Source organism: Haemorhous mexicanus, chromosome 1, assembly GCF_027477595.1.
Source record: "Haemorhous mexicanus isolate bHaeMex1 chromosome 1, bHaeMex1.pri, whole genome shotgun sequence".
Classification (NCBI taxonomy): Eukaryota; Metazoa; Chordata; class Aves; order Passeriformes; family Fringillidae; genus Haemorhous; species Haemorhous mexicanus.
The window spans coordinates 135,243,357-135,251,480 of NC_082341.1; positions in this window are offsets into that span (position 1 = coordinate 135,243,357).

Genomic DNA, 8,124 nt, shown 5'->3' on the forward strand with positions numbered 1-8,124 from the left:
TTAAAAATTGCGTTTCCATTCTCAGGGCTCAGTTTACAGCCCCCTCTCACGCAAATTCCCCTTGTCTCCAGGGAGCCATGTCCAAGTGAGGAAGACACTCAAGAAGTCTTGTAGGACTGGGCCCCTAGTTGCTTAAGTTTCTTGTGGAAAGAGGGCAAATTCCTAAATATTTAGCAGACTTCTTTTCTCTCGTAAAAGAAAACTAGACCAAGAGAAACATATCAGTCTAAGTAAATTTCAGTGCTATTTTTTTGCCAAACCCTTTAGGAATCTGCATAGAAAAAAGAGAAACATACTAAAGACAGACACACAGAACTGAACTCAGATTTTCCCCCCCGGTCTGTTTGTTCATACTTTGAAATAAAATTGTTGTTATGAAAAATTTGTATAAGGAAGGCAGCAGTGGTAAGAAGAAGAGGCAAGATAGTATACATTTTCCCAGAAAGAGATTAAGATTTTGATAATATAGCTATTTCTGGGTTCATAATAACAGAGAGAACACATAGTTGTGAATTTTGGGGTAGTAGTCCTTGTGTAGCTGCCTTTATCCCAATACAATATATTTTCCCAGTATTTCGAGGCCTCATGCAAGAAAGGATAATGTGCATTTGCCTCTGAACTGGAGAGATACAAGTTTGATGTAGGGCCCCTTTCAGAGAGTTACTTTCAATGGTTCAATGTCCAGATGAAGATCAGTTACAAGAGATGTCACTCAAAGGTTCACACTGGACCATAAAAGTGATCAAAGGGATGAAACATTTCTCCTATGAAGAAAGAGTGAGAGAGCTGGAGTTTTTCAGCCTGGAGAATGCAAGGCTCCAGAGAGACCATATTGCAGCCTTTCAGGACTTGAAGAGGACAAACTTTTTATCAGGGTTTGTGGGAATGGACAAGGACAATTGTTTTACTCTGAAAGAGGGTAGATTTAGATTGGACCCATAATGAAGACTTTTTTTTGTAGTGGAGGTGGAGAGGCACTGGAAAAGGTTGCTCAGAAAAATTGTGAATGTCCTATCTTTGAGACAATTCAAGGTCAAGCTAGATGGAGCTTTGAACAACCTCAATTAGTTGATGATGTTCCTGCCCGTCATTCTATGATTCTATGAATGTGTGGCTTTATATTTCAGTAGGATGATCAGCCAAAATTGCTCAGCTACTGCACAGCCCTAGAGATGCCTGAAGTTCATACACGCCTTATTTGGAATAAATCAGGATTTCTAGGTGCCAAAACCATCAATTCCTATGAGTGTCCAGGACTGCTCCTCTTTGCCATGTCTAAGAAAATCTTATGTAAATACTACCCCCAGGTATCTGGGATGGTTCAAATCTCTTGACCATCTCCTAATGCTCATTGAATGGGACAAACTGCTCAGAAGGGAGGACTCCCACCCCATGCAGTGGATAAGGAGCAGCAGCTATGTGAGACACACAGGAAACCTACTCAGGCTGTGTAGAGTCACAGTGAACAAGATCAGGGCATATAAGAGTTTTGGGAGCTGGAGAGGGACATGCACATCTGAACTTCTCAGCTGGGTCCTCTGAACCAACAGGAACATAATGGAGTGTGAAATGTGTCCTATACTGCTTAGAGAATTTTCTGCAAAAAATGGGGGAAATCATGATGTAAATCATACAAAGGACTGTTTATGCGAAACAAAACAAGGGTTGCATGTCTTGGTACGGCATGGCTCACCTCCCCAGGCATTGGCAGGAGAAAGGGATCCCTGCCAGCTCCAAAACTGAGGTTATAACACCTTCCCATGGGAGACTCAGGATGGCAGCTGGCTCCTCCTCACAGCCACAGGAATGGGGCCAGGTTTGTGACACACACATCTACCCTTCACTTTTCTTCCTGGCCAACTCCTGGCAGCCTTTTCCTAAGAAAGTCAATTTTAAAGCTACTCCCTAAGCAGTGATGCTGGATCATGCTTTGCAGCAGCCAGCAGCACATAGAGCCTAGGGGTGTAAGAGGGGCTGCAATTCATACTGTGAGTCAAGGGTACAAACCATCTTGTCATAGAAAAGAAGTCAGCAGCAGTATTAGTTGATCCTCCACAAATTGATTGGATCTTTAAACACCTGATCCTCTGATCCATCAATACTGCTAGTTAAAGCATTTGACTTAACAGACTGATTATTAGACTTGTTATTAACTGTGCTGCAGGCTTTTTTGTTTGACAAAAGATATGCCTGAAAATCACCGTGCCTTAATTGAAGATGTTAATGCATAAGTGAGCTGGTGGACAACAAACCCTGTCGCACCACACCTGACTTCTACAGACATAATCTTAAGCAGTTTTAACCTTCCCTCTTAAGTGTTTTGTCTACCATTATAAACTACCTAAACCATACTGTGTTAACCCCATTAACATCTGTAGGGATTATTTTTTAACATATAACCACCACAGGTTGTATATGCTCAGATGAAAATGCTTCCTGCAGGCATTGATAGAAGATTAAGTCACTCTCATGGACAATTGCTTTATAAGTCCAAGTGGTGGTCTTTGATTTTTTATAATAAATTCAGAAAATCACAAATCTTTGGCAAATTATTGTTTTACTAAACTGACGTGATTTAATCAAGATGCCTTTGTGGATTCACCCACAAGCCACTTCAGGTCCCACTTCTGCAGCTGCTTGTGGTCAGTGGACACTGAAGTCCCATTGGTATCAATTAAGCAGAAGTTGCAGGCAGGCTTGTGCTCAGAGAAAGTGGCAGAAGAGAGAACTGGCTGAATTCTGTTGCTCTCAGGAATTCTCTAATTACCTCAAGTGGGGCAGGAAGCAACCAAACAGACCCATGCTTTCCCCTTTATTGAAAGGAAGTCGAGTGGACATCAGGGTAATGTACACAGGTAATTCAAGAAGTGACTTTGTGAAACTAGCCATAGCAGGAATTTGATGGGAACTACCATGTATGGCAAAGCTTTACAAATGTCTTTTGGTGACCAGATATGGAGTTGTGCACTCTCCCCCCCAGATCCTGAAAATGCAATACTCTGCACAGAAATACTGAAAACCCTCATGACTTCAGAGGAGGTGGTATTTTTCACAAATGCCTAAGCTCTGAAATCAGAGGTAGCAGAAGAATCTCAATCTTTGCTTAGAGGAAAAACATAGCATCAACATGGCAGCAAAAAGAGCTTTAAAAGTGAATCACCACAGCCTGCACACCAGAAAACCAAGAAAAACAAACTTTTTTAAAATCAGACCAGTTTCATAACTATTTGAGTAATATGCCTTGGCAAGGTTCCAGCACTGTCTACCCATGAGTATGTGGCTCCTGATTTTGGCTCTACACTTCCAACTGAGGGCAAACCCTGTGGCCATCAGCACAATTATGCTGATACCAAGGACACAGGGACACAGGTTACTGAAGGAGGTCAGTCAGTGGGAGCTGCTCCAGCCAGCTGTGCAAAGGCTCCACAGGATGAGGAGGTGCATCAAGCCCAGCCTCATCTAGAAACACAAATATGGGAGTCTGGTTCTCATCTCTTACTTGTGAATCATTCCTGGATTTCAAATTCCCTAAGAACTCTGAGGCGTGTGCTAGATCTTTTGGGACTCTCTACCATGTAGGGACTTTGTTACATGGCTCCTGCAAACAAGAAAGTTCTGGTGATAGTTAAAATAGACTTATCATCAGGCCAGATGTGTATGTAAAGATGAGAGGAACAGGAAGGAACCTGAACTACTGTTTGAACTTTCTTCATAAACCATGTGGAAAAAGAATGTACAAGGGCCATATATCCCCCTTCAAGGCGATTTTAGCAACTCCCTAGTGTGAGCACAGCTACCAGCTCTTTGATATATTACTGAAAACTTACTACAAGCGCCCTTCTAAGTTTGTCTAATGTTTAATGTTACTGCAGTTCTCTCCATGACTTAAACACGTAATCTTCTGTTCTGCTGTCTTTTCAAGGTTTTTTGACCTTTCTCCACTTTTAATACAGCAGTGACATACTATATGCAAATGACAGTGCCATGTGTTCTGTGTATCTTTACTGTGTACAACTTAGCCAACAGCTGTTTCTAAACCACAGTGTGCAATGTATACTTAATTCATGCAAAAGAACCCTGCAATCATTCTTTGTTTTGATTCAGAAATTGCTAGTGTTTGAATTGTGTAATCGCTGTTTTGGAAAGATCTCCCAGCTACTAAATAGCTGGTATTACCGCAGACAAGTAGGAAATGTCTAGATTACCTTCTTAGAATAGATGGCTAACAGTGACAGCATTGAAAGAAAGTGGGATCAGTGGCACTGTAGACCAAGTATCTTGCAGTGAGCATGATCAACTATTAGTGTAAGTAACCCATACTTGCACTCCACTTCTGAAAGAATTACTAATTTTTTTTTGAGCGGTAGTTATTCAAAACACAAGGAGACAAGAAAAGAGATCCTCTTTGGAAAGCTAAAGAAGGGAATCTAGCCAACAAGAATGAAAAAACAACTGCTGAATTAAGCAGAGACGTTGCCTGCTTCAAAGAAATAAATGTAAAAGTTACTGACGGTCTCTGTAGTAGAGAACTTGTGACCACTTTGGATTTGTGGATGCTATGAGCTGGAAGAAGCTGACTCTGCATGACCACTGAGGCACACCACCTGTCCTTGGTCCCAAATTTCTGTTGGGCACTGTTATTCTGGCAGAGGAGACTTCTGCTTTGTTTCACATAGGTGTGTGTGTGTCCTATGTAGAGCAGGATATGCCTGTCTGAGGATAGACTTTTGTCTGGGTTGCTGACTCTGAACTGCCCTGCACCCCACAAGTTATCCCTTAGCTAACACCAGGATGATTCAATATTTTAAAGTTAATAGAGGGAGGCATCCCTCAACAAAGTGCCCTGAATCATCCTGCAGAACACCTTTTGATGCTATGTGTGACTTAGTCAGCAACTTCAGTGTTTAGGTTAGTAACAGGCACAGATTTGCTGTCAGGAAGAAGAGGCACCTTGGTCCTCCCTTGAGCCTCTTCATCACCCACTGCAGACCAGAGCATCCCCACTGGGTCTGCTCCAGGCACAGGCAAGTGAGTCTGCTGTGGCTTGCTGCTGGATCAGAGGCAAGGCTCCAGATGTTGGTGGTAACTGGAGGAGGAGGACCTGCATCCATCCTTTAAAGCAGAACTTGCATGTGAGCAGGCAAGACTCCAGCCTCTCCACCTGTGTCATGGTTGCACAGCACAAGAAAGGAGTCATCAGAAAAATGTATATGCAGCAGTGTGCACAAGCTTACATGATATGTACGAACACAGGGCAGATCATCAATACAGGAGCAACTTCAATTCCAGTGTTTCCTAGCTTTCAGATTGGCATTCCAGTTTTGATATTGTTCTTCTGAACCATTTTAGCTGCAGTTCAGATACACCAAAGATGGAGCTTTCATCTGCATGGATGTGCAGTTCCAGAAAAAATACAAATTTCAGAAAAGTCAAATTTAACAGACGGAACAACAGGAATTAATTTGATGGAAGAATCAGTCTCAGGGCAGCATGGACTCCAGTTTAGCTGAATTAACAGCCATTTTGCCCTGGGTTCCTTTAATCTGGTAATTTAATCTATAAGAGTTAGATATCCTATAAACATTTGTTTATTATTGTATTTGAAAATGCATTTCTTCGCTTCTAATTGGATTCAGTTTTATTGCTGTAAAAAAAAACCTCAACACTTAGCAGCAGTCAAACAGAATTCGTTTTCCAGTAACGCAGAACACTCTCTTTGAAGGTGAGCTTGCTTTGCCAAATCTTTGAACTTTGCCATATGTACTAATCCCTGCTGCCAATGAAGTGATATTATTACAGACACACAACTTTGGCAAATTTTCACTAAGAGTTTGTCTTGATCAGAGATGTCTAAAGCTTGCCAGAAGAATGTAGAAACATGTAGACAACTAATGGGTTGAGCTCCTAATAGGTGGACTGGGAGTTATTTGAGAATGCATATTTCCAAAGTAAGAAATAGGATTCTTTTCATTTAGTCTTAAATAGAAGAAGTCAGTCCTGACATTGCACACTGATCTAGCATCGCTAGATTCTCATATCTCTTCCTAAAGCTGGTTCTTCAGCATTCTCTCATTCCCAACAACGTCAGGCTGTTCCCAGCAGGCATCTACAAAAGTGACCATGTCAGGAAGAACTTCTTCCTAAATTCCCTAATTTCACCTATATGCAAATGCCTGTGTACCCTGTTGATTTAAGAGAACTTAGACACTGGCTGTGAAAACATATTGTTTGTGTATTTGACTGGTTTTGAGACAGAATTTGTTACTTAACCAAAATTCACTTGAATAAAATCTGGTTGGTTGGTTGCCTTGAAGCTGGTCCAGGGCACAGTCCACCTAGGACAGGTGGACTGTCCTAGGGCTGAGGATCCACATGAAAAATGAGCTGTCTTCCCTAGCCTTGACCAGGTCTGCCCAGCTGAGCCATCCATGTCTCTGACACCCAGGACCAATGGGCCTGCTGAGTCCCAGTAAACTCCTGCCTGTGCCAGGCCGTAAGCAGAAGACTTGCAGGATACCAGGCTGAAAACAGAGGCTGCACTCTGCCCTCCCCCCACTCTGTATCCCTATCTCTAAATGAGACTGGTGATGCTTTTCAGGAAGTAGGGTGCTCAGGGTCCTTCCTCCATGCTGATATGACCTGCTGAGATATTTACATATGTGGTTATTTCTTTCATTTCAGATCACACTTTGATACCAATGTCAATGAAAAATAAAAGACCCCAGCTGTTAGCTAGTAAATTCCATTAATCTGCATAGGGTGAAAGGGACTAGATTTGTTATTACTGTGCAGATGCCATGTGTGAAAGGAAGAAAACTCCTAGACTTTGTGCACAAGACAGGTGTTTAATTTTATTGGCCTTGTATTTCTACTAGTGTCTCCCGTCCAGGACAAATATTCCTCTTTTCAGGTTGGCTTATTCACCTCCTCTCTTAATTCCCTGAGGAAGAAGAGCATAACTTTCTGCCACGAGGTTTGCACCTCTCCTTGGCAGCCAAACCAGAGCAGAAGATGATGATTCTTCTGCCAATCACCCCTCCTACCTGGCAGGAAAATGAAGATGGATCTTGCCACCTTAGAGGCCTTGCAAGTGTGAGCACCAGCCTCGACTAGCAAGGCACCCTCAGTGGTCAGTACATGTGCCAGATGCATGAGGCACAGCTTGAGTCATGGGCCTTGAGCCAAGGATTATTGTTCCAAAAGGGTCATATGTCAGCAGTGTTGCAGAAACCCAAGCTTCTGACCTGCTTACCTTGGAGCTAATAGCCCTGATGTGCTGGATTATGGGAATTACTCCTTACAGCAGCTGGAGCCTGGCAGGAATGAAAACTCAGCAGGAATTGCAGGTGCCTGTGCAGATCTGGGCCAGCTCTCAGCAGCCCTGTAGAGCCAGCAGCTGCAGCAAGGGCTGGCTCTAGGAGGAATTGTCACAGATTAAATATTTTGGGGTCTCTCTCTCCAGATTCTAAGAGAATAAAGGAAAGACAGGTGACCCAGTCTGGACAGAGGAACATACTAGTCTTACTGTGTTAGCTGGTTGTTTATTTCCGGTTTATAGCCATACAAGGTGTTGTATTTTCTCTAGTGCCACAATTTAAAAAGCTTTTAAAGACGTTCTTGGGTCAAGTATGAGAGGTTAGGGTTCATTCAGTCTTAGGTGGCCATCTCCAGAAGCACAGTCTTGGGCTTGCCCTCCTTCTCATTTGGTGGATATCTGAAGTCAGTCGCGCATCTACGAAAGTCCTTTTTGGGAATGGAATTCATCTCTTTGGATTCTGCCCTAAGTCTCTTCTGTGTATCTCGCCCCTTTAAGGAGAGATTGCTGAAAAGTGAATGGATTTAGCTGCAAAATCCAACTTGGACAGTTGGTGAGCTCCATGAGAACTGTTCTTCTGGCACAGGCATCAGTCCATCATGTATCCTCCCAGGGAAGCATTGGGATATGCTGGCCAGGCCATGGAGACCTTGCAGGGAATGCAAGGAAGCTGTTTCCTAAGTCTGCCTGAGCTGAGAGATTGAGGGAAAAATGTACCCTCTGACCCAGCAGAGTCCAGAAGGTCCAGAAGTGCAGCCTGGCCACTTGTGTCACTGCTCCATTCTGCCCACGAGCCTAGTTTCATTTCT